Below are 27893 nucleotides of genomic sequence, written 5' to 3'. Positions count from 1 at the left end.
TCTTGGTCTTTAATGGAGACTGTTGGGCCTACAATCCTGCTATTCTGATCCCAAAGGTCTGGGAGGTGCCCAGAAATCCTGTACTTTTCAACTGTCTCCCTCAGATTTTGACCACAAACCAAGAGTAGGAACTTCTGGCCTGGATGACGACCCACCTGAAAATAATTTTTGAAGAAAATAAGAATAAAACACACTTTCCAATGATAAAAAACCTTATTGCTTTCATGCACAGAGAATACACAGCAACTGCTTTAAATTGTGTTTTTATGAATCTCACTATTGCCATGAAACTAATTTTTAAAAGGATAAATGCATTCATGTCTCCATGTCTCAATTTTAGTCTGGTGTTCCTCTTGAGTCTTCTAATTTATTCCTAAATGACTGCTTATGTAGCGTAGAATTTAAATGCTTAAGAACCCTTAAAATATTACTGACTTCAACTCCCTCATCACAGATAAGAGGAAATGTCACCACAGAGATGAAGTCACTTGCTCAGGATTAGAACTCAAGAAAGTCCCCTTACCACTACATCACATGACATTGTGCAAGAACAGCTTCCACCTGAGATCTTCGGGTGCAGTAAAATCAATCTCTGCAGGTAATAAGGAGTGGCATTTAAGTCATGACTCAAACATGGAATTTAAGGCCCATTCTCACAAGAAGGAAACTGCAGGCCATAAGACTAGAATTTGCGATGTATAGGTAACCATATCCCATAGGTGATCTAACAAATGACTATACTAAAGGATATGGACTTGAATAGAAGCCTTCTGAGAGAGATGATTATTTATTTTTTGTAAGGGAGAGATATGAGGGCTTAAACTCAGGGATGCTTAACCACGGAGCCACATCACCAGCCCCTTTTTACTTTTTATTTTGAGACGGGGTCTTGCTTAGGGCCTCGCTAAATTGCTGAGGCTGGCTTTGTATTTGTGATCTTTCTGTCTCAGCCTCCCGAGCTTCTGGGATTACAGGCGGGCACCACCATGCCTGGCGAGAGGTGACGGTTAACAGTCACAAGCCCCTACCCCTACTGTTAATTATGCAGAGACACTGCTATAGCTTTTGCTGCTCCAGCAAAGATTTACTCACACTCACTTTCCAGGCTAATGTTAACCACCTTTGCAACACAGCAAGGAGCTGTCCTCTGAGCTCAACTGAAATGATACATTAAATTTTACATTTTCCGGATTGTCCCAGATATTGTCAGTAATAAACCCTACTAAAGGGCCTACCAACAATTCCCCAGCCTGTCTAAACCCCAGATCTAGGAAGTCAGATGTGTCCCAGCAGGCTCATGTTAGGACACAGGTAGATGGTAACTTTTGGATTCATAGAAATAAGAATGGTTCACTTGGAGAAAAAGAGTAGAGTTTATATGAAAATGTCTCTCAAAGACATTCTTGGTGTAAGACTCCATGATTCAGTAGAAAGAACCAGGTTTCAATCAAAAGATTGGCACCTGTGTGCCAGTTCTAACCCTTATTCACTCCAAGAATTTGGCCAAATCAGCTAAGGGCTCTAATTCTCCTAGCCGAGAACACACTTGTATAAAATGTAAACTCTGCTGAATTCTATGCATGTAAATTGTTATCCTTACTACAGTGTTTAGGGATGACTGGATGGAAATGCCCTCAAACACGTCCTTTGGATAATATCAACTACTAGTGCTCATTGCCCACTTACTAAGAGCTTTGCCAAGTTCATCAAATTTGCTCTTCCCTGAAATCCTTTCAAGAAGGTATATTATTACTCCATTTACATAGGAGGAAAGGCAGGGATAAACATTCAGCCACTTGCAAAGGGCAACAGCTAGTCAGCAACAGGGCTAGAGTTTGAACTTGGCAAACAAGTCCACCAGAAAGTCTTCCTTTATTTTTAACTCTTTAAATGCAAAGACTTAAAGTTGCTGACAGACCCTTCATGTTTCAGAGTATTCAGTAGGTAGTGGCAGGAGCTCTTTTTTTTTTTTTTTTAACTGCAGTTTTTAAATAGCTGCATGAACCATTGCAAGATACTATGTTCTCAGATTCTCCTTATCTTCTCTCCATAATGTTATCTAACTCTTTCGAGAAAGCCTGTGCCCACCTCTGGCTTCCTGGCTCATCATTATGTCACTCGCTCCAATGTTGCACTTTCATGGAGTTGGCAATGGCTTATCCAGATCTGCTCGATGGAAAGGAACGGGCTGCTTGTGTCTGAAATAATCAGAAAGGACAAGCAGCTTGTCTCTAGAATGATACCTTACACGGTCTGCGGGGGGGGGGAAAAAACTGCAAGAGGAAACATGCCTATGCTTTCCAGTCTATGGAAATATCTTCTGAGATAGCTGCTTCCTCCTCCAAGGAGAAAAGCTCAAAGGGAGGAGTCGGCTTTCACCCAGTCCAACTGCAAATCAGCATGAGAGGTCGCAACAGAAATAGGTACAGTCAGACACCCACCACTCCCCATTCCCAGGGCCCAGGGGACAAGAGTGTTTATAATTACACACCTTAGATGCCCTTCCAGTCACTAGATTCAGAAAGACACTCTCAAGGGAAAAACCCCTGAAGTCTACTGAGCTATTAGAGATCAAGAAGCTGATGCCTTTGAACAAGGGCAAGCACACCCCAAAGCCTCTGTTTTTCCCACAATTCTCCTGACCTCAAAGCTTTCTTGCCTCTTTACAGTTGACAGTAGCTTGTTGGAAGTCCAAACTTCAGCAGGGCCTCGGAAGCCTTTCAGGAGCCAGTGCCACTCAGCCAGCCCCCTCCTCTTACCCCCACCTTGCACTGCAGCCTGATGGTCACAGGGTCTGGGACAGGTAGGCAAGACAATGACTATTTGCTGAGTCAGCAAGTGCTTGCATTGCCCTAAATGAACCATGTTCTTTTGTGTATCCAGGTCTTACTTCAAACTACTCTTGCTGATTGAATCGCCCTTCCCATTTCTCTGGATAACTACCTCCCTTTTTCTAAGAATCAGCTTTGGGGTTCTCCTTCCTTGGGAAATCATCTTTGACCCTCTTCCTGAGCTGGATTAGGGACAGTACTTTTCAAAAAATATCCTGATATGAAAGAAGAGAAGCAGCACTTGGTTTTGCTTTAATAAACACATCCAAATTTATATCCTAAATAAGTTTTGTCTCCTTTAAAGAAGCCACTTAGCCCATTATAAGAGATCAGCTCAGTTTATGGTGTTAGTAACCTTAGGAGACTCAGAAATGTGTACAATCTTCCAGAAATGTGTACAATTCTTCCAGAATTCTGAGTCCAAAGTTCAGGGCTGTAAGGCAAATGGTGGGGATCATCTCAATCTAACTTTACATATGTGGAAACTGAGGTCCAGGGAAAAAATGAGTTTATACCAGAGACCAGATGAAGCTGGGACAGAGTTCAGCCGAGACCTTGGCTCATCTGCAAACTCACTCAAGACTGTAATCTTTCATCTCACACCCAGAAAAAAAATCCAGTAAATTCCTCCCAATGCCTGCTTTGACTTGCATTCAATGTTTTGTTTTGTTTTGGGCTTCACAAGCTGAAGAATAATATTGTGCTGAAAGTATAAAGAAAAGGTGGAATGTCCTAAGAGCTCCAGATGGTTTTATCATAAGATACATTATGTCCAGACATGGGGTCACCCCTAGTTATCGAGGATAATCTTTTTTTTTTTCTTTTTTTTTTTTTTTCAGTTAGGACTTCACTAAATTGCTGAGACTGGCCTCAGATTTGAAATCCGCCTCCCGAGTTGCTGGGATTACAGGCGTGTATTACCATGCTTGGGTTTTAGCAAGGATAATCTTAAGGTTCCAAGGGAACTAGTTTCTAGTTCAATGTTCTCTAAACATCTTCCATGTGCATAACACTTTGTCCTTTTTGGACATATCTGAATGTTACCTTTACCATTATTTACTTTTTCCTTTAACTCACTTTTCCTCAACTTGCTTTTTTAATACAAAAATATCTACTTTGTCAACCTAATCAAAATAAGTAATAATCCAAGAAATCATGGGCTTGGTATGTTTTTATATTCTTTCTCTAAAATGAATACATACTTTTTAGAGCATGCACTTGACACTTAAAAATCACTGTGTATGCTACTAGTGGGCATACAACATGATAGGAAAGTGGGATTTTATTCCAGAGCATATTTGATTCTCTCTAGAGTAAAACAATTGACTGGTATTCTCCCCCTTTTCTATTCAGTACATGCATAATGCACTGATTTTATCTGAAAAGCCCATCAGGCGTAGCACATGCAGATCTCAAACTAAAACTTATCCTTACACTAACAGTCTTTCTTATCAGCTGCTAGATCACTATGCCTTCCACACATTTGATCTGTGACTTTGTTTGAAATAATCCTTTACCCTAATGTTCTTCACTGACTATTAATAAATTACAAGCAAACAGCAAAAATAATTACCCTTTCACCTAGGAAAACACTGGTGACTACATCTTAATGGTCTGCCAGTGACATACAGCTTTACCCAGCATAATGGATGCAAATGTGTAACAGGATACGGGTAAGTTATTTTCACACAAGCTGTCACTTGTCACACAAATTACATGGGCTTCTATTAGCTGCTTAATTCACAGGTTAAGAAAAAAAAATCCACTCGTAATAACCGCCTCATTTCCTGGATCCCCCAGGAAAGGCAGAACCAACCCACAAAACCACCAAAGAATAAAGGCTTTGGGGATGGCACATTTTCTGTGGGTATGAAAATTCTTCTGTGAATGGTGAAGTAACGTTGGCCAAAATTGTCCAAGAATTCAAAACGCTTCAGAAAAGGAGAGGGAGACTTGAGATCATGAGAGAAGCCCCAATCTGAATAGTGTGCTGTTGCAGGAACACGGTGAGTTGGTTGAGTAGTTTATGGGTCTGCCAACCCCGGGCAAGGTGAGGCTGGCGGGGTACTGTTGGCGCCACACAAAAGGAGATGCTAGGGTCGGCTGCTTGACATCATCCATCTAGGCTGGACAGAGCGGTGCCTTCCATGCACATTCCTGAGGAGCAGTGACGGGGGACCCAAGGCTGAGCAGCCTATGTTACAGAAGGCCTTAGGGCATGAGACTGCAGCTGTTTGTCACCTAGGACTCTGTTGGTATTTTCAGTATTTTAATAGCCAATATTAATCCAGTATCTGTTATGAACCTGGCCCTGTTCTAAGCAGTTTGTCTGTATTAACACATATAAGAAAAAATCAGAGAAGGTTTAACTTGGAAGGAGTGTTATCTACTTGTAGTAGAAAAATCCTGGACCTACAATAAGTACTTTGTCCCCTACTAGCTGTGAGACCCTGAGTAAGTTCTGACTCTTCTGGGAATGTTTTCTTATTTGTTAAGGGGGTAAGGCAGATGAGAAAGGATGAATTTGGTTTCTATATGAAAGTCAACTCTGAGCTAGCAAGCTGTCTCAGGCACTGTGTTGAACAGGATTCTGAGCCAGCACTGACAAATGCCACAATGGACTAGCAATGTCTGCCACAATGGGGGTAGGAGCAGAAGCGGACATGTCACCTATTTGCCACCTTCAGACTACAGCATCTCTTAGTCTTCTTCCTGCTCAAATTATTTGAATGAATGGTTCTAACCCACTGTCCCACTAAATGCAATCTCTTTTTAAATTAGAGGAAAACAATGAGGATGAGCTTTGTAACTTCAGACACCTTGTTTTTGCCATTGGGTATGTGGCTTTTAACAAGTAATTTAACCTTCTTCAGCTTCAGTTCCCTTATCTATAAAATAAGGATGAAAATATTTAACCTGCAGAGCAATCTTGTTTGTGTTTCTGTGTGTGTTGCTAGGGATCAAACCAGGGCCTTGCTTGCACTCGGCAAGCACTCTACCACTGAGCTACATCCCAGCCCTTAAGTATTAAATAAGTATGTAAAGCATCTAGTCTAGTAATTGGCATACTGTTGATATTCAATTAAGTAAAAGCCACTATTGTCATTTTCAGCACTGACATTAGTCGATCAATCTCAAACTGCATCAACTACATTTTCTGACTCAAGATTCATATCTTGCTTATATGCTTATGAAAACTAATTACCACATTTTTTCCTAAGGAATAAACTTGAACTCTTTCTTTCTCAAAGAAATGTCTGTAATCCCAACAGCTTTGAAGGCCGAGTCAGGAGGATAGCAAGTTCAAAGCCAGCCTCAGCAACTTAGCAAGGCACTAAGCAACTCAGCGAGACCCTGTCTCTAAATCAATTACAAAACAGGGCTGGGGATGTGGCTCAGTAGTCAAGTGCCCCTGAATTCAATCCCCAGTACCCAAACCCCCCAAAAAAGAATTACCTATTCATGGCTAGTCTTATTTCAAGATTTTCAACCTTCTTCAAGCCAACCCAGATACTTTTAAAGGCAGGTCCTAGATGCTATGTCACTTCATCTGTTAATACTTCAGTATCCATCTCTAATTCTTAAATTATTTCATAATTTTTAATGTATTTGTTTTTAATCAGATGAAATGGCAACTGCAAAGCAGGATTAGGATATTGTTCCCTCATATCCCTTAATAACATTCCAGAAGAGTCACTAACAAGCATACATATTAAAAAAAAATAACAAGGGGCTGGCTCAGACAGACACGTGGGGACTGCGGTATGCATGATTTATTATAGCTACACAAAATGAGTTATTTCATTCTTTCAGATATTTATGACACTGTTAAAACACTGAATACATCAACATCAAAATTAATCATGAATAATATTTAATTAGTGCTTGACAAGGATCAATTTGGCAACTCTTTTTTGTTCTTTCTCCTTCCCCCGAATAGAAAAATAGTCATAAACTAAAGTGTTTTATTTTTTCCATCTGCTTCTGGTAAAGCGCATCCCTGAATTGCTAACTTAGTTGAGATCTCCTGAACTTTCATATACCCAGGTAATTAGACTCAGATGCTGTCCGGACTTCGATTATAAATCAAGTCTGTGTATGTAAGCAGAAATCAGACTGCTCACACCAAGAGTGGGTGTCGCTGTTTCTCACGGACCTGCCTGTGGAGTAGCCAAGCCCTCGCCTCGGAGCTGAGCAGAGAGCTGTTCTGTGTCATTCCCTTTCCATGAAGCCCCTGCTCTCTCCTCTCCAACCTCCAGAAAACACTATTGACAGTTTAATTCTTTATTAACAAAAGAGAAAAGTCCTCCTGGGCATTTAAGCAAAAAAAAATTCTGCCCAGAGGTACCGAGCATGATACTAGGACACAGGGATAGTATGCAGCAATGACATCTTTCCAACCATCTCACTGACATCCAAAGCACTGGGCGTCCCGAAAGTTCTTCATGGCGCTGGGCACGGCTTCCCGATCAGGGCACTTTGTTCCATAGAGGAAAGATTAGGAGAACTTTCTATTCGTTATTTTGTAACAACACACGTATTGATTTAATAAAACAGCAATATTTGTTTCAATTAACTTGATATTTTCTATTATGGAGCCAAAGGCTTCTGGGGTTTTGATGTCTGAAAGGAAGGGTTGAATGGTTGCTTTTAACTTAAAGGGAGGGTATCCAACTAAGGGGTCTCCTTTTATTTTCATCTAAGTAAAGCTAGAGCAGAAAGGTCAAGTGCAGCCAAGACCCATCAGTCTGGGGAGCTGGGGAAGGGGCAAGGAGCTAGCTGTTGTTGAGGAGCCCCACGTGTCATGCCAGGAGCAGCCTGTACTTCAGACAAGCCCTGAGGTGGAGCTCAGGTGGGTGTGTGAGGTTTCCACAGCCATTGAACTAAGACATAAGGGTCCCAACTCAGACCATTCTGACCCCACAGTCCAAGTTTGTATGACAGAGGTCAATGCTCTACAATGGATCCTCCATCCTCATATTTATCACTAGCATTCACCAAACACAATGTGCTAAGAACCTTCCATGCATCATCTCTATGAATCTTCATTTTATATCACTGCTATTTCCATTTTCAAGTTGAAAAAAGAAAGAACAAAAAAAAAAACAAAACGAGGCTTAGAAAGGGTAAGCAACTTGCCTGCAGTCAGGTAAGGAAGCCATCTGACTGCAAGTCAGACTCTCAGTCATTCTGTTCCACAAGTCAGACTCTCAGTCATTCTGTTCCGTCTAGCCATAGACAAACTGCGCCGCACCCTCACCATTTCACCAGAGGTATGATACTCTGAAGTTCTGGGGCCCCATAAATTTGTCAATTCTACTGACTGCCTGGGCAGGTGCAGGATGAATTTTTCCCCATGGAAGGGCACAAATAAATTTAGAATTCTAAGTGCTTTAACAAAGAACACCCAACACACTTAGAACTCATAAGGACAAAAATGAATAATGGGCACAAGCAATAGTTGAATGATTTTTCACAAGGGAAAGGAATGGTACCATGGGAACTAGCCCAGGGTTTATCAGCTAAGCTCTTAGAAGATAATATTGAAATAAAAATTCTATCTGCTTTTACCCTCCCCGGGCCCAATGCTGAATTTCCCTCCCTCACAAGGTCAGTAGATCTTGTTTCTGCTTCGCTGACTCATGCAACCTGATAGCTTCTGGAAACAAATCAATGATTACAAGATCATCAAAGTATGTGATTTTAATTAAAGGAGGGTCCTACGTGGAGCGGGAGGGGCAGTGGAGCCTGCACCAAGTGCCCAACCCAAGTACCAGGTGAGAATCCGTTCACCAGGGTCTTGGTCCCTGCAATACCTTCTTCTACTTCTGCCTCCACACCACAGCCCCTGACTGGGCCCAATTCTGCCTTGAACCCACATCAAATCAGGTCAGCCCACCTAGAACCTCACGTGTGACGTTTTCCAGATGCACCTCTGGAAGCGAAAAGTCAGTGCTTTAAACAGCACTCACCACCAAAGCTAAAAGAAAGACTTGAAATATATAGGGCTTTGAAGGAGAAAAGAAAAAAAGAATGAAAGCCTAGACTGCCAAAAAAAGAAAATAAATTGGCATTGTTGTAAAATTGTGTTGCACAGCGAGAATACAAATATTATTCATGTTCAAGAGAGGGTTGACCTGAGATGTGATTTATTGGCACTTCAAATGCAGTACAGGAAGTAAACGGAAAAATTAGGGTGCAAGGTCACCGAGTAGGCAAGAGTCAACTTAAGGGTAAAGTTAAAAACTTGAGGAAGGGAACACGCAGTTCAACCCACTATATTAAATTAAGATCTGTCTTCACTTTGAAGTAATAGGAAAAGTCAAATATTAAGGTGGGTAGGCTACGAGAGGCATTTTCAACTCAACATTCTGAGGGCATTATCTTCTCAGAATAGAATTCTTGTTATGGGGTGAAAAATGTCAATGCCAAAGGGATGCTTTCTAAGGAAAATAGGAAGTTTGATGTAAGCCACCGTGTTATCACTCAGTCATGTGAACACACTTCGGTGACAAGTCAAAGGACTTTAGAGGCACTGTCTTGAGCAAGAACAGGGAATCCAAAATGAGTTTTGTTTTTAGGGATGTGTTTTTTTTTTGTTTTGTTTTGTTTTTTTAATAGTCAAAACTGGTTTGGACTGTGCCCAAGCTTATCCATGGCCAGGGAGAGGCCACAGAAGCAGAAGGGGTGTTGAATTGTGGAGATTGGGGACTCTGCTCTCTCCAGTCACCCTGCCCTTTGATCATTCTGTTTAAACCTGAATCCAGTTTGTAATTAAAGTTGGCTTCTTTCTTTCTCTCTTTTTTTTTTCTTCTTATTCCCTCTCCAGATAATGTTGTGAATATTTCTCAAAAAACCACTAGAGGGCAGAGAGTTTTGACATTTTGAAATTAATAACAGCTAAATCAGCCCAGCTTCCTGGTCATTACCGAGAGCAATCACAATAAAGGCTGCCCTGGAAATTCTAGGCAGCCTGTGACTGTCTGTGTCCCTTGTGCCTGAGTCCACATAAAGCGAAACAGCCCAGGCTCTGTAGAGCTCTGTACTCCTTTTCAAAGAAAGAAGCCAGGCTATGGCATCCAGGGACAATTGCCACCTGATAAAGGGCAGCCCAGAAGCGGTGCTCCATGAAGGGGACAATACAGAGTGAGGCTCTGAGACACCTAACCTGCCCTAGCACCTCCCTGCCTGGAGAATAGACCAGGGCAGGGCTTCCCCCAGGCGCAAGCGTGATACTCTCCACTCAGGACAGAGGCTGCGTTTCCCACAGGGCCTCCCACCTGCATGCCCGAGGTACTCACGTACTAGGGTTTCACCTGGCTGCACAAATGTTGGGTGAAAAAAGAGGAAATCAGGAGCATCAGCTCTGCCTAAGTAGCCTCCTTTTCAGCCTTCATTTACAACTCTCACCGAGCTGTTGGGCTGGAGCCCTGGGAATGGGGATGGGCAGCCAGAGTCAGAGTTGGAAGCAGCATCTTTAGGGCTGCTGTGATGCTGGGAAGAAAAGGGGCCAGGAGAAACCGCAGTGGGCCACGCACACAGACTCAGTCCTGGGCTGCCATAGTCTATGGCTCCCAAAGAACAATCACCTGGTCTCTCAGAGGCGTTCTCATGCTGGAAGATAAGGGAATATGTTCTTGAGGCCCTGAGCCCTTTCACTGTCCCTGCCCCCAGCCTGGGGACCCGAGTACAAGGGCTACAGCTAATTATGAGTCATCATCATCTGTGGCTGTAAGGGTCTTCATGCACCCAAGTCTTCCAGGGTGTCTGTGGCAGAGAAATCTGACCTCAACCAAGGGTGTGGGAAGGGACAGTAGGAATTTCCTCGTTTCTTTCAAACTTGAAACTTAGAATTCTAGGCCAGGTATCATTAAAACTTTCCTGGGGGAGGCCTCTGCTGAACTTCTCTAAGTCTTGGTTTCCTGAACCTGCTGAAAGGTATGAATAGGATTGATTACTTCTGCACACAACCACGAGCTGGAATAAGTTAATGAAGCAACCCTCACAAACCTGAGTGCCAGTTACAGATGCTCCTCAGCTTACCATGAGGTTGTTCTTGATAAACCCATTGTCCTTTAGCACACACCTGATCTACGGAATGTCCCAGTTTAGCCAGGCCTACCGTGAATGTGCTCAGAACACCTACATGAGCCTACAGCTGGACAAAACATCTAACACAAAGCCTATTTTATGATAAAGTGTTGAAGATCTCGTGCGACTTATTACCATAGAGCACGCTGTAGAGTGTCATTCCTTCACCCTCGTGATTGTGCAGCTCCTTAGGAGCTTCAGCTCGCTGCCACCACCCAGCATCATGATAGAGATCTTACCACAAATCAGTGGCCCTCGAAAAATACAAACTCAAAACCTGAAAGACAGTTTCTAAATCTGAATGTGCACGTCAACGTCTCACCATCATAAAGTTGTAAAGTCTGGGACTATCTGTGTTTTTCTGTCAGTCTCTTATCTGCAAACCTCCAGGGAGAAGAGCCCACTGTCTCCTGAGATAGCCTGATTTCCCACCAAAGGCCGGGATCAAAAAAGGCATGTAGTCTCCAGCAAGCAAGTCCATTCTGCCTGTCACTTCGCAATGACTCCAAACTCATCTTGTGACCTCATAAAAAGATGCTTAGCTTCTTCAACTGTCAAATAACAAAGCAGACTACAAAATCCCTAAATTCCCTCAGGGATCCCAGAGCCATCATGATTCAAAAGTATGTCTCGGATCACATCTGCCTCTTATGCTGCATAGCATAGCTGGTTCATCTTAATCTTAAACCCCCAGATCTGTTTCACAAGAGCTGCTTCTAAAGCAAGCCTTCCACACCCCTATCAGAATATTTGCCCTTCAGAGAGAGCTTCATACTTTTCTTCCTGAAGGTTCCTGCTGGTTCTGAGCATCCTGAATCTGCATTCTGTCATCAATGGAAACTGCTTCTCTCCCAGTTTAAGTTATCTCTACACTGCAGGGAAGAGAGAGGTGTCCTGAGCTTTTAACATTCAATTTCTTTTCATGGCCAAATCATGAAAAAAGGGAGGATTTCTCCATCAAAGCTAAGAACCAAGGATCAAGGGATAGAGCGCAGTGATGGGCAGGAGACGGGAGTCCAGTTTTTCCATTTACAACGTGGTCTTGGCCATGGGACCTATAACCTCTCTTGACCTCAACTGCCTCTCCTGGGAAATGAAGGTAATAATAATGCCCACCTCATCATAATAAATACAGCCATTTTCCAGGAGTCCTCCCTACACACCAGGCACTATGCCAACAGCCTGGTAGCATGACCTCATTCATCTTGGAGACATCCTCGTAAAGGATTCACTATTTTCATCTGTTGCAGACAAGGAAACTGAGGCCTCGAGAAGTTAAATTGCTCTTCCTAATCCATACAATAGGTCAGTTATGGGGCCGGGGTCAGAACCCCTCCCTCACCTGGCAGTGTCACTGTCAAGGTGAATGAGATCATGTGGTCAAATATTAGCATAGAAGCTGGCATATATGGTCAGTTACTATTTTTATTAATGTCCAGATTAGTCAAATCAGGGCCTCTCTCCTTCCCATGTGTTCATCTCTGACCACAAAACCCCAGCATGTGAGGAATAGAAAAGAAGATGGAGAAGAGCAAGAGAGAGGAATTTCAAAGTGTCATGAAGAATCTTTTGTGGGTGGATGAGTAGATCTTGATTATAGTGATGATTTCATGGGCATATATGATTTGCAGGTTATCAGAACATAATATTGTATATTTAAAAATATACCAATTGTTGTATGACAGTGATACCTAAAAAAACAAAATAACAACAACAACAACAAAAAAAAAAAAAAACAGCATGAAGTGGCACAGAGGGACAAGCACAGACTCAGGGACAGCAGTTACCAGCTGTGTGACCTTGGGAACATTACTGTCTCTCAGCTTCAGTTTCCTCCTTTATAGCCTAGGAGTAATACGAGTACCTCTAACATTAGCATCAAGAGTAAGTATAAAATTAATAATTTGCATAAATGCCTAGAATAATATAAATAAAAACATTACCCTTATGAAAGAGGTGCGTGGGCAAGGTATTATCTCACTGAAGGCTAAACTAGGGCTCTAGGATTAGCAGTAGGTTTCTATGAGTAACTCAGGGTGGGCTCTTCTGCTTTATAGGCACTGTCTACCCCACCACCAGCCCATACACATGTGTGCACAAGCATGTGCGCTCTCTCTCTCTCTCTCACACACACACACCCCTCAGAGCTTCTCCTCAGAGTAGAATGAACCTTGAAATCCCTCCATTCCTGGTTCTGATGTTTTCTACTTACATGGCCCTAGGCAACCCAGTCAGACTAAGAAAAACCACCTCAAAAGAGAAAATACATGTAGAAAACAATGTAAAAGTTCAAAAGTACAACTATAGTGATCCTTTCAAAGCCCCCAGTGAAAGGATATAACATAGGTGTTCCCTATGACATGGCTTGGGAGGGCACCGTGATAAACAATTCTTAGAACTATCTGTCACTCATTGTAGTCTAACGGAAATCTGAGTTTAATGACTGATGATCATATCTCTTCAGAGCTCCAAATTATGCACCATCTCCCTTTTTGTCACCTCCAACAGGTATTAGCACCAAACCTGGTCTAACCCTGATTGCTGGCATTGTTTTATTTGTTTTAAGCCAAGTTCTGGATTAGTATCTGCCAAGATGGAATGAGTCCTGGCAGCCCCCTGTGTAGCAGCCACTGCTCACAGGATCATTTCTGGAATCTGAGGAGCTCAGCCCATGCAGATGACCTCAGCAGGCCAGGTCACCCTGTGGCAGTAAAGACGGAGGGGCCTATTGCCCAGGTTTCTAGAACTGGATAGACAACCACCAATACTCAAATCTGATGACTAAAGTAGAGTTAAAGAGGGCCTTCAGAAAGACCCTCAGGAGTCCTGGGTTCATTTGAGAGTTCCTCCCAGGCTGTTCACATAATAAGCCAGGCAGTGGTCTCTGTAAGAGCCTTGCCTTTCAGAAGTTTCCACAGCAGATGGAGGCACACGGCTTTCAAGGAAAGCCTCTCACATCCGTCTGTGCTCATTATTGGCCCTCTTCTCCGAAATGCTATATGTTATCTTGAGCCTGTTTGTTTTTATCTGTCAGAGTGGTTTATTGTTAAGGAAATATGGTGTCAGCTGTCTCTTCCCCACCATCAAAGCTGCCACATTAAAGTTAATAGTGTTTGACTTGCAGAGATCTCTTACCGAGGTAACCCAAGAAGGCCCCTGCTGGCTGTTATTTTTCCGGCAGTCGAGGCACCAAATGGATGCAATAACTTCATCAATCTTTTCAGGAAGAAGAGAAGCAGGGGGGGAACCCTGCATGACTCTATGTAGAAGATGCTCAATAAAGGCCTCTTGAATTCATGAGGATAACTCAACCCTTCCATTTTAGTAGGCTGCTTGAATGAAGTGATCTCGATCCTGAACCTTCCACTCAGGGTCCTATGGCCTGTGGCTTGTCACTTCCCAAGTCTGAACTTCAGTTTACTAGTCTCAGAAATAAGGGAGATGTCTTTGGAGGATGTCCCTTCCACACGTCTTACAGTGAGGACTGATGTGTAAAAGAAAATAAAAGCTAACTTTTTCTGGCTAAAGCAAGAGAGAGAAGTCCCACCTTCTCAACACGTCCATCTTCCTCCATAAGCCCACCACCTAAACCCCATTCTTCTCCCTCCCTTGGGGTCCTGAGCAAACTTTATGGGCAGCCACCCCACCCTTGACTTCCTAGAAGAGCATCTGAAATCTACTAGCCCAGATTCTGCTCAGAATCTGGATTCTATATAAAGTAACCTGGGATCAAACCACATGTGCACCAATTTTAATCTGCATAATAATGGAAGAGTCTCTGCTCAGTGCCATACGAACTTGAAACAGTTAGGGCTTTGTTTTATTTTCTGTGTCTTAATCCTCTAATCACTACTCTCAACTGTAAGTTGTCAAATATCCCTTCCAGACTCACAAGTGTATCTCAGGCGACTTCCATCACTTATTGCAAATTAGTTCAACATGTACCAATCTCAACTCAAATTTTTAAGTCTCATCACCTTCCTCCCCTGCAGAGCAGGCTGGAGCTGGAAGTGCAACTCTTTGGGACACATCCTTACTCCGGTGGGCCACCCTCCTGGGTGCGAAAACTAGTTAGAACTCACAGCCAGCAGAACTGCACAGTCCTGACATGGTACACTCTGGCACCCTTTCCACATCAGCCTGCACATGTGGGGACCAGAAAGGTAGAGGTGCTGGGCCCTCTCTGCACCCTCTCCAGTTCTCTTCTCTGTTCTAGTAGGCCAAGGGACAGATTTGCATGCCCATTGACCAAGCCGATGTAGAGCAGAGAAAACCAAAAACCCAGTTTTCCTTCCTTGCAAGCAAGGAGTAGTCCTCCCTTCATTCAATTTATCGGGAGAATCGCCCCACATACCCACACAAACTCATTCCATCGGAGAAAGGAGAAAAACATGAACACTGTTCCCCTAAAAGGCAACAGCCAAGAGGACGCTCCCCTCTTTCCTGTTCAAGTTGTCCTATGCTTTTGTAAATAGCCTGTAGGATGAGAAGAGTCTGAGCCCAAAACTAGAGGGGTGGATCAGTGGTAAGGACAGAGAGGAGCTTTAACCGTCATTGGCTTTCTTCAAATGTTGCATTTACAACCAAGACTGTAGTGGTCAAATCCAATATCAAGAGAGGAAAAAAATCCCACCAAACATCCTGTATCATATAAAAACTAGGATGTCTATTAAAATATATTGTATTTATACACATGGTCGAAACTTGGATGGGTACCAGAACAGCACACCTGTGTAAAACTCTAAAGAATCCCAAACCACATGTTTATTTTTATTTTTGATCCAAGTCTCTGAAGGAGAAAAATAATCTAGAGCAAAAGGAACTATTCATTCATTCATTCAGACATTCATTGCTGTCCATGTAACCTTTCTTTAGGGGCTAAAGACTTGAGGGGGACAATTGTGAATGGTCCCTGATCGTTATTTCAAAAACCGCAGAAATTCACAATGTTTTTACATTACTTTTCAAGAAACTTCTGTACACAATAGCTCATTAGGATTTTCACAACCACCTCCTAAGTGGGTTAAGGTACATACAACCACTATTTAAGACTGAGAAAAAGGAATGTGTCAAGGTTGACTGACTTGCCTAGTGCTGAGATGAGTTGAGTGTGGGCCAATTCCTCATGCCAGGTTCTTTCTCTTTAACCAAACTGTTACCAAATGAATCTGTGACTTTCTTAGATTTTCGAGGATCCTTTCAATTTCAATTTCATTCTGTTCCCTTGTTTTCCAAAGTTTGCTTATCAGATCACTTGTAATGGTTTTGAAAATAGTCACTTGTGCTAGTTTTATGTTCAAAAAAAGATGGCTATCACGGACTCTCTGTATTATTTCAAAGTGAACTGAAGTCAGATTTAGACTTTTACATCAAAAGTCTGCAGCAGCCTCAATTTTTCAATCAAACTATCCTTTGGTGTAGAAAATTATTTCACTACCCACATCATTTAAGCTATTCTGAAAACCACATTGAAGTTCTTTTTATTAATCTTTTTCCTGCTTCAAATCCTTCCATCAGGCATTTCTGTCAGGCTTCCTGAAGGGCCCCATATGCACACTTCCAACTCAGAAATGTGTTCTTTTTTGGTTCATTGGAATTCTTCAGAATATTTGGCACTGAAACATATTGGCTTTAATTAAAAGGCTATGATTTCTGTGAATTCCCATTAAGCCAGTGAAAGAAATCTGTATTAAAAAAAAAAAAGTTAACACATTAAGATACAGTCGTACTGAAAAATGGTTCATGTTTTTAAAAACTACTTAAGCAGATGAAAATAAGCTGCCTGTTATAAAAATCTGCTCGTATTTAGTAAAATCCTTCTCTTCTAAGTAGAGGGGTTAGTTTAGTACATATGTGCTTAATTAGCCATGAAAACTCAACTAGACGTGAACCATGCAATCCAACCATCCGCCTGTTGATGTTAAAACATAGATCCTATTAACAGGAATGCAATTTAAACAGTTAAAAAAGTGATAAAGTACATAACTCTGATCTGATAGAGTTGAAATATGATACTGCTATATACTAATGACAAATCAGTTTTGAATTATGATTCCAGTAAAGCTTGAAATAACTCAAGCATGTTAATTAGTGATCCACAAACTCAGGAACTTACATGATGTGTTATATTCAGTCACACCTCTTCACCCATGAGCAGAAGCCATATTCTCTAACATTCAGAGAAAGGGAAAAAAAAAAAAAAGCCATACAAATTCTCTTGAATTATGCCCTAGAAATACCTGACATAACTTTATCCATTCAGCTTAATTATCTTTAAAATGCATTATAATTCAACGCAGTTTCTCCAAGAACAATATTTAAGAGGACCCATAAAACAGAGAGAAGTTTACTAGTTACCAAGAAATATACAAAGAAATCTCATTAAATCACTTCTCTTTTACATCAGTGGCCCTCAAATGTGGACACACCCACATGGGCAAGGTAAAGCCAGAGATCACAAAGAACTGGGAAGAAAATGCCATTATTACTAGCTTGATTAGAGACAAATGCAAGTTTATGTACTTAGCTTTTTATTATAAAATAGCACCTAGCCATTCTCGGAATAGGCCTGTGCCCATCAAGAAGATGTTGATGAACAGCAGACCTTGCTTTGACAATCATTGCTCTCCGTACTTACTACATTAAAGGCAGGATTTCTTTTAGAAGCATTTATAAATCAGATTTTAAAATTCATTATTTTGGAAGGCACACTACATTCCACTCATCTCAATGAGCTATGTCATCTTTTTAAATAACCACAAAACAGCATGCTGCAACTTCCTTAATCAGGCAAGTGCCAGTTATCTCCCGCCCTTGGAATCAGTTCTTCAGGCCTAGTCCAAATTCTGTTTGCTCCTGTTCAGCAAAGTCCCTTTGGTTGTATATTCATTAGAAAAGCGTAAAGAAAACATATTGTAACACCACTCTCCAAATAGCATGTCACCACTGCAAATTTAAGAGAACAGATGGGATTAGTGTGCCCTACCATACTTTTGGTGTTTTGCAAAATGACAAGATCATTGGCCAAACAGTGAGGTCTAGCCAGTGTCCTTAAAATAATTATTTTCTTGGAGGTGGGGGAAGCAGCATATGAACATTGGAGAAATCCTCTCTTCAGCTCACTTAAAGCAAACCTCCATTCAAAGTACACCAAATGTCACTGTGACTTGACAAGAACAATAAAACTAAGAAAATCAAGAAAGAGATCCTGTAATTGCTGGCTGGCTTCCTAACCAAGTCCATAACCTGCCCATATCTTATGCACCTACTCAGAACTGCATTATATCCTGCTGGGACCATTGCAATAGCCTCCTGACTGGTCTCTCTGCCCTGAGGCTCTCTTCTTTCATGCTGCTAAACAGTCTTCTAAAAATCCAGCTCCAATCAAATTACTTCCCGTCAAAAAGCTAGAATCATTGGTCCTTAAGTTCACACTGTTTAGCCTGAGATTTAAGACCAAGCCTAACTTTTGGTGTCACTTTGCATTTCACCTAAGCAAGGTCCACTCTTTTCTGTACAGATTCCCATACTTTTGCCCTTGTAGACAGTTTCCTACCTGGAGAACCACTCCCTCCATTCTATCTCCTCATCAGCCCTCTAGGTCCAAACCTACTTATACTTAAAGGCCTAGCTGAGAGAAAATCCATGAAAAATGCAAAGAGCAGTTGCTGATCATCAGCAACAAACATTGTCTGCTATCCTCATGGCTGCCACTGCCATGTGTCATTTAAGTCTTTAGTCTTCAGGAATAAGCTCTGTGCCTATGGGATTTTAACTGTAGCTGTCTTGTGACACTGATTACTTCCTATTTTATTTCAAAGTTATTTGATTATATGTTTCATCTTCCCTTATATATTATGATCTCCTAGAAAACCTCTTTTATCATTCACCTTTATATCCTCCATGTCAAAGGTACAAGGCCTACACAAATAATTAAAGGAAAACATTAAGTTCTGCATCAAACCACAAGAGGGCACAGTTGAGCTACTCTTACTGTAATCAGCCTGCAATTAGCAATAAAGGATTCAGATCTGAGAGGCTTCTGGCCCTGGAAAGTGTATCTGTAAACTTGTTTAAAGTAAATATGTACGCATTATATATGGTCACAAATGCATTCACATTAACATGGAAATATGGCTCTAAAATAGTGACTTTTGAAGTAGTAAAATAAGATACATGGTTCAATTTTGCTAAAATATCTATTCTTAAATAATCATAGAAAAAAGTGCACAAAAATGTTATCCATTGTTATATCTTGGGAATGGCATATGTTATCTCTTGGGTGTGGAATACGGATTATTTTCCTTCAATTTTGTATCTTTCTGTATTTTATATAACCAAAAAATATTAATTTTATAATCAGAAAAATAAAGCTACTTACTTTTTAAAAAATCCCTGAGTATCTACTTGATTCTTTTTTGCATCTCATCTCCAATCCCATGTCTGATGTATTTAAAGGTAAATACAATATTTTGGGTATTTTCTGACAGATTAAAGTAGAGGTTCCCAAACTCTCTTGGTACACAGTGTTTTTAGTATCTCAATAATTTTTTGGTACCCATGGAGTAAAAGAAACATCTAACAGTTCCATTTGTTAAGTACTGAATTTGAAAAACAAAAAGTCTTTGTGTCCTCAAAATCCAGTAACCACTTGAAAATTTAAATATAAGTTTTTAAAATATATTTTATTCCACTCCTAACTAATCACAAATCACAATTATTTAATGGAATATATGCACTTATTGGGCACGGGAGAATCAGTTTGCAGCCTGCTCCCCTCATTTCCTGTTCCATGTTGATTTTCATGAGGTACTCAACTTTTATCATGGCAACCCCTGAAAAACCAGCTTCACAAAGATACAACACCATTAAAATGAATGTAGCACATCATCCCAACGGTGACACTATGAACTAACTCAAGCTAGTAACTCATGGGGTAACCCACATGAAGATGTCAAATATAGCTGTCTTTTCCCAAAATTTTTAAATACCTCACAGCACTCCTGTGACTACTACAATGCCCCGAGGTGCCTCCATGCACAGTTTGGGAACATGTGGATTCAAATGACAAAGCTTGTGCCCTGTAAGGCTGGAAAAAGGGAAATAAAATTTATCAACTGGCTACTTTTCAGCTAGCCTTGAAATTATTTCACATCTACTAGCTCAGTCAAAACTATTTTGCTCTCCATGAACCAAATTCTTCTTTCAAAGAAAAGAAGGATGGATGGGAAGTGGGCTGAGATAAGGACTCTTGACGGTTTTCACACCTCCTTCTGTTCCCCTAAAACCCCCTTTAATCTGTTCTTTCCAACTCCAAACAAAGAACCAGTAGCAGCCCCCAACCTAGCATGTTCCTCAGAAATAGCCAAATTCCTTCTTTGTGGAATCCAGGATTGGTTTTCCAACCAACCTGCTGATTTTCCACCTCTGGACCCAAACCTGAGAAACCCTGCCAAAACCTAGGAAGCATGGAGGGCCCCAACACTGAACTGCTAACCCTTAAGACAGCCCCTTCCCCTTCTATAATTGAAAGGGATTTCTCCTCCCACAAGACTCCCAATCAAGTACACAACTACTGCTACTCAGTCCACTTAAAACTGGAATTAGAAAGGTTGGGGTTTGTTGGGTTTTGTAATTTGTTTCGTTTTTTTTCTCTGAAGTCTGACGGGCCCAATTACACACTGATTTAGCAAAATGGTGATTTTCTACTATCAATTCAAATGTCATTGAAACAAATCCAAAAGGACTCTCCAACTTGTGTAAAGGAAGCTCCAAGAAAGGCTACTTAAGATCTTAGGGAGGTAGAAGCAACCCAAGTGTCCATGGATAGAAGAATGGGTAAACAACCTGTGGTATATCCATACAATGGAATATGATTCAGCCTTTGAAAGGAAGAAAATTCTGACACGTTACAACATGGCTAATCTTGAAGACATTGTGCTAAGTGAAATAAGCCAGGCACAACAGGAAACATATTGTATGATTCTACTTATATGAGATATCTAGGCTAGTCAGATTCATACAGAGAAAGAATGGTGGTTGACAGGCACCAGAGGGAGAAGGTGAAGGGGAGTTACTGTTTAACTGGTCTGGAATGTCAGTTTTGCAAAACGAAAGGAGTCCTGGAGTTGGACCTGGTGATGGGGACACATCAACATAATCATACTCAATGTCACTGTGCACACAACGAAAAATGGCTTAAATGGAAAGTTTTATGTATTTTTGCTAGGTGTTTTTCAAAGATCACAAGGATGCCATTCTGATAAGAGCAGGCATTGATGTAAGTGAAATCATGTCATTAAGTGTCACGTGGAGAGCTTGCATAGTCCTAGAGATGAGTCCATTTGGATGATCTAGAGTTAAGTAATATACCTGGTGTTTCCTAACAGAAGGACCAGGATCTAAAGGAAACAGCATCCAAACAAGAGCAGCAGTGGAGCTCCAGCAACAGAAACAGGGCCTCCCCCTTTTCCAGGCCTTGGAAAGAGGCGCACAGTATCCTCAGGAAGAAACAAGTCTCGGTCACACCCCAACCTGCAGACCCGAGTATGCAATTCTCACTCATATTCCTTTCAACCTTGATAAGCCCCATCAATCCAAGGCACCATGAAATGGGGCCTAGAGCAGCTGCTGGAAGACATGGACAGAGGCAAACTAATCTGGTCCCAAACTAAGTGTCCTTGGCTTAGGTCTTCCTAGCACGTCTTTCTGGACTACGGTGTAGAACTGATGTTGCTTAAGATGACAACCTGCAGATGCAAAGGGCTCCGCTTTCTCTTTACTTGTAGACTTGGTCTGTGGATACATTTCCAAAGTCAGACCTGAGAAATGCCTGCGGAGAAATGAACTGGGGCTTCTACAGTCACCTGGGAAGTGCATTCTCTCCAAAGGCTCAGAAAAGTCCTGCAGCACAGAAACCGGAATCCCAACTTTCTCAGCTTCACATCCAGTGGTGTGAAGTTGGTATGTGCCACCTTTTTTTGTTGGTATGTGTCTATTTTTCTGTTGGTATGTGCCTAGCTCCTCTGCCTCTTGATGTCTATGTTTTTTTAAAAAAGACTGTTTTTCTATTTTTCAGTTGTAGATAGACACAATGTCTTTTATTTTACCCATTTTTATGTGGTGCTGAGGATTGAACCCGTTGCCTCACACATGCTAGGCAAATGCTCTACCACTGAGCCACAACCCCAGCCCCTTGTTTGTCTATTTTTTAAAATATTTTTTTAGTTGTAGATAGACAGAATATCTTTATTTTCATTTTATTTTTTTTATGTGGTGCTGAGGATTGAACCCGTTGCCTCACTCGTGCTAGGCAATGCTCTACCACTGAGCCACAATCCAAGCCCTTGCTGTCAATTCTTTTCAGTACCACCCAATCTTGAAATCTTAAGAGCTTTTGTTGTTGTTGTTTTGTTGTTGTTGTTGTTTCTCCTTCTCTCAACGCATTCTGCCAGTTAGCAAGACTGTGAATTCAGCCCTTTTTAAAATCTTATTTAGAAACAGGGTCACATTGGGTTGCTTAGGGCCTTACTAAGTTGCTGAGGCTGGATTTGAACTCATGATTCTCCTGCCTCAGCCTCCTGAGCCACTGGTATTACAGGTATGCACCACGCACCAGACTCAAATGCTAATTCATAAAGTGATTGAGCTTTTTTTTTTTTTAATTCCTCAGGAATCACATGATTCTTCATAAAATCAGCTTTGATTAGTGTCAAGGGTTTCAATACAGTTGGTTGTTTATTAATGTCACTAAAGCATTATAGCCTTGAATATCAACCTGCCTTGTCTCTGTAGTTTATGTGAGGATCTAACACAATGCTTTATACATAAAAATCATTCCATACATATCTGTTGAATTAAGCAATAACATTTAGCCCTGTCTATACACCATCAAATGCCCAAACTTCAATTATATTCTCATGACAGTGATAGTCAATTTTCTCTTTCTTGCACCCCAGATCCTTTTCATTAATGATTTTTATCTTATACACAGATTTTAACATGTACACATAGGTGGCACCTCATTTTATATATATTTATTTTAAATTAAACTGTATAGTATTTCTTATTATTAAGTGAACTACTGAGAATAATAGGCTGTTTTGATAAATATAAAATATAAAGTAGAGGGTTGGGAGTGGAATTTGCAGCCACTCCTATTTTGTAATATTTATTATTTCTGACATGGTTTCATACAACAGAGAAAAATCCTAATTCACAGAGAAACACCAAAAGTATGCATTTTATGTTAGTACATTGGCAAGGCAATAAATTTCAGAGCAGGTACCAGAGATGGAACTCAGGGGTACCTGACCACTGAATCATATCTCCAGCCCTATTTTGTATTTTATTTAGAGACAGGGTCTCACTGAGTTGCTTAGTGCCTTGCTTTTGCTGAGGCTGGCTTTGAACTCATGATCTTCCTGCTCAGCCTCCCAAGCTGCTGGAATTACAGACATGTGCCAACATGCATGGCTCATTTATTTTAAGCTCAAATACAACAAGTTATACCAGTGATACCTAAGAAATGCCATTAGTAGCAATTAAAAACACAGGTTCTGATTTGAATCCTGGCTCCACTATTTGACAGCACAGATCTTCAGCAAGTTATTCAGCCTCAGTTTCTTCATCTGTGAATTGGAAGTGATAATGGTGCTTCCCTGATAAGGTAGAAGAACAAGATTGGTGGCATAAGTGATTGACTCAGTGATCTCCATTCTACCAAAATGCTGTCTATAACGCATAGGAGAGAATATTCATTCACTACCATCCATGCAGACTCTGACCACGGAGCCTTTGAGAACTAGCCCTGTGCGGCCTTGAAGAAAGACAAACAGGACACTTCACTCCAGTATTGTTCTGAGGTCCTCAACAACCATCAACTCCCAAGGAACCACAGGAAAATTCAAAACTTTTCTGTCTCCACCCCAGGCTCTTCCTCACCGAGGCTTCCTCTGAGACATGGCTCTAAGGAACCACACAGGAGTCCACGGGAATCCATGGCCTTGCCTGCAAGCAGTCCAGAGAGCAGTCTGGTGGAAAGCCCTGGACTTGAGCAGCCTGTCACTCCCATAATTATTCCCTGCCCTTGGAGGCCAACATAAACAGAGCATCTTTCTCAAGCAGCTCCCACAATGCACAAACCTTAGAACTTCACACAGGCAGCCAAGCCCTAGAAGGTGCTAAAGGGTCAGAGGGTTTGTGTGGCCAGCAGTCCAGTCCCCAAGGGACAGTCCCAGTTGCTTTCTAGTTCACAATCCCCATCCAACAGATATTGCCTGCGCTCCAACTGTCTCCACGGCCTAATTCCTGGAACTGGCCTGGACGCTGTGGGTAGGACCCTAAGATGGGCCAGCAGATCAGAGAGCAATCTCATGCCCAAGGCACTCTGGGAAAAGGCAGGGGGTGGGGCATAGGGGAACTAAAGATGGGTCCTCAAGGGTCACATTTGATTTTGTGAACTTTATTATTATTATTTTAGTGTTTACTGAAATGCTAGTCCTGGAAGACACTGGCAGTGTGGAAGAGCTGGTATGGTTCTAGAAAACAATAGCAAGAAAAACAGCAAGACCCCTATTCTCCTGGAGCTTATGTTTTCGAGGGGATGGGACAATGGCAATAATTAAACCAAGGTTATCTCCAATCATAGCTGGTGCTTTGAAGAAAATAAAACACTGTCATTGCATAGATGTCAGGGAAGTTGACATTTGAGCTGAGATCTGAATATGGAGGAGGAAGCAATTCAAAGGCAAGGGAAAAGCATTCTAGACAAAAGGGAACAGAAGCACAAGACCCTGAGATCTCAGCTTAAAAGCTGATTAAGGGTTTAAAAAAGTTTTCATGAAAACTTCATGTCCCCAAAATTCTAGTACAAGGTAGAGTAAGAGTAATTTTTTTTTAAGATTGTAAAGATCAAAGGGCTACATTGGAAAGAAATTTCCCCTTGGCTTTAGACAAAGATGCAATAAGAGTGTGCGTGAATATATATTTACATGTCTCATAAGGGTCTTTTTAGAAAGCCTTTCATGTCTTTTATCCTTTAAACTTTTATAATATAGGTTGAAAGCCTGATACAATCTTAAACTTCCAGTTCATGTATTGAGATCTTTTCCTTAGAACTAATGAACACTTCCCCTGTGGGGTGTAATTTACCTCCCTTGTTCCAGAATGAGAATGCGGTGTACTTCTAATTGCAACTATGTAAAAATATGTGTGCCCGTGGATTAAGGAGGTGGGAGTATAGGAAGGAGCCGCAGTTGTTTTTCTATATTCCTTTTTTTTTGTGTGTGTGTGTGATTAAAACTGAGAAGAAAAGAATACATTGTGCACAACTGTGCAGTCTCCTTGTCCCCGATTTTAATAAATGTGTTTTTAACTGCTATTTATATCCCATTTCTAACATCACTACAACCTACATCCTCTCCAGGCTACAATTAAGCTTGAAAAGTGCACGAGGCTTTACAAGCCTTTGTACAGGGAATGCGTCTGCGCACGTACGGCCCACGTGCACCCTTCTTTCTCTCTATGGACACAAGTTCTTGGGGATCCTTCAGGCCCCTGGCCATATTTCTCCCCAGGCTCTTATTAAAACCAGGTGCACGGAAGGCGGGCCTTTCTCGGGACAGAAAAGCCTCCTGTTGACCCAAAGCTCCCCCTTCCGGTGTGTTTTCTAGAGGCAAAGGAGAAAGTGGGCAGCTGCCCAGGCCCAGGCCGTGCAAGGCCTAAAAGGGCACCAAGTGAGAATGGGGACAAGGGACACTTCGGCCCTCTGTCATGCAGGAGCGGTGTCCACGCACACTGCGCGACCTCCCACCACCACCACCTCCGCCCCCAGACCACAGCTCTTTCCAGATCCGAAAGTGGGGTGCGCTGGGGAAGCCGCAAGGTCGCCGCCATCTGAACTTGAAACCTGGCGGCTCTGACACTGCAGCCTGCGCCCCAGGCACGTGGGGTCCCAGTAGGAGCCCCGATTTCTGGCCATCGCCCCGCGGGCTGGTGCCGGGTTCCAGAAAGCCTGGGGGCCCCGGCAGCGCTTACCCTCAGCGGCCCAAGTCGCTCGCGCCTCCGGGGACAGGGCGGGCCAGTAGGGTCGGGTCGCGAGTGACGTGGCGTTCCTGGCAGCCCCGCGCTCCGCGCTGCCGAGGCTCCCCGTCTGTCGCGCGCCCCCGAACTCGGATCTCGGGAGCTGGGCGGGGGCGCCTGGCTCAGAGCCCAGGGAGCTTCGTTATCCGCGACCTTTGATCCCGGAGACCAGCACTCCTCTCTGCAACCGGTGGCCTGAAGGGGCAGAAGTGGGAGGTAGTTGGACTATTTTGCAGCAAGGATGGCGCCCCCTGAATTCATGACAGCTGAAAGAGCACGCCCCCCTACCCCACACCCCCATGGGCTGAACCCGAACTCTCTAGGTTGAGGGCTCTGCCTATGTGTTTGGGTCAAAGATTTGAGTATTTGTGTCTTTAATTAGACTCCAGAATTAGTCAAAGTAGGGAAAAGGGCATCAGAAGGAGGAGTGTTAGGGGGCAGAAAGTTAGGGCATCAGGGCTCACAGAGGAACAGGGATCCCATAAAAATATGTTTCTAAATGCTAAGTGTCTGGTTCCTGTTCCTTGAGCCAAAGAGCAGAGCCAGCCTGTTTTCCCATTTTCCCTAATTACAGATTTTAAAAGCCCATCCCCAGGCTTGTCATAGCCTTCAGCCTGACAGCCCCTGCTTTCTAAAAGGGTTACATGAAATTTACCCCAAGGAAAGAGACCAGAAAGGATGTTTGAGAACCCTACCATCCCAGAAGTTTGTGGGTCACAGAGCCCATCTTCTGGGCTTGGTGCCCTGCTTGATAATTAAAAGCTGTTCTCAGGCCACAGGTTGTGGCTCCTGCTTGGAATCCCAGCCACTGGGGAGGCGGAGGCAGGAGAATTGCAAGTTTGAAGACGGCCTGGAAACTTAGGGAGACCTTGTCTCAAAAAACAAAACAAACCACCAACAAAAAGACCTTTCAGCCTTATCCCTGCTACCCACGGACAGGTAACCAGGGAATTCTAGAGAAATTACCAGTGAATAAAAGGAATCTTGGTAGTAATTTTTAGCAAAACATCCTCTTAACTAATTTCCCAAGTTGTGGTCCAGGGCCTCTGACATCAGATTTCTGGGGAGTCCTTGGTATAGATTTAGAATTTAAGGCCTGGACTATAGCAGAGAAGTTAGACTAAGCAGATTGAGACCCAGAAATTCGCGTTTTAACAAGCTTGCCTTGTGAGATGTCACTATAATAAGTTTCAGAATTATTAGACTTGGCCCTTTATTTGACTTTGCTGAAATGGTGCTTGTTTTTCCATCTGGAGTCTTCCCTCAAAACTCAGTACTGTTAGGACAGTCTTTAAAAAAAAAAAAAATGTACGCTAAGAAGTTTGGTTTCCAAACAAATGTGCCTTATTTCAAAGTATTGTGAATTTTTTAAAAGACATTATGCCAAAACATTTCTTCCTACTGTATAATACTCTAAGTACATCATGATTGTAAATTCAGTGGATTATGCTGTGTGCTTTCTATTAATCTTGGGTTATTTGTCACTGAGCCAGACATCCCCTGCCCTGTGGATTTTTCTTCCACTACTTCCCTCAGGCCTTGACCAGCACAGCTTTCCTTGGGTAAAATGCAAGCTGAGTCTGTACATGGTGGCTTCCAAACTGAACTGCACCACAGAAGAATATGTGGAGTTTTTAAAATGATTTCCAAAACCACACAGAATCACAGGACTCCCAAAAGTATGTTTGCAGAAATTTTATTTCATAGAGCATCTCACAGGATTAGTGAGCTGTCACAAGTATCATTAGTAACAGCACTGAATTGGGGGCTTGGGATATAGCTCAGTTGGTAGAGTGCTTGTCTTGCATGTACTAAGGCCCTGGGTTCAATCTCCAGCATCACACACACACACACACACACAAAAGTAACTCTGAATTGTAGTTGAGGAAA

The 27893-nt window shown here is 42.1% G+C and overlaps 1 protein-coding gene across 3 annotated transcripts in view; it reads right to left on the bottom strand.

Moving 5' to 3' along the window:
• Positions 1–26191, bottom strand: part of LOC113193889 (uncharacterized) — a 170248-nt gene extending 144057 nt beyond the window's left edge. The window contains exons 1-3 of one of the 3 annotated variants that reach the window (XM_077797488.1): positions 25959–26191; positions 17038–17091; positions 16007–16606 (exon numbers count right to left, since the gene is read on the bottom strand). The gene's annotated coding sequence lies outside the window, so the exon portion shown is untranslated. The remainder of the gene's footprint in view (positions 1–16006; positions 16607–17037; positions 17092–25958) is intronic. The other 2 variants (XM_077797487.1, XM_026404700.2) reach the window with 2 other exon arrangements.
• Positions 26192–27893: the final 1702 nt, after the last annotated feature.

The sequence above is a fragment of the Urocitellus parryii genome, chromosome 4 (genome assembly GCF_045843805.1).
Source record: "Urocitellus parryii isolate mUroPar1 chromosome 4, mUroPar1.hap1, whole genome shotgun sequence".
NCBI lineage: Eukaryota > Metazoa > Chordata > Mammalia > Rodentia > Sciuridae > Urocitellus > Urocitellus parryii.
Note: the sequence above shows the minus strand (reverse complement) of the source record. Positions and strands in the feature narration are given on the sequence as shown.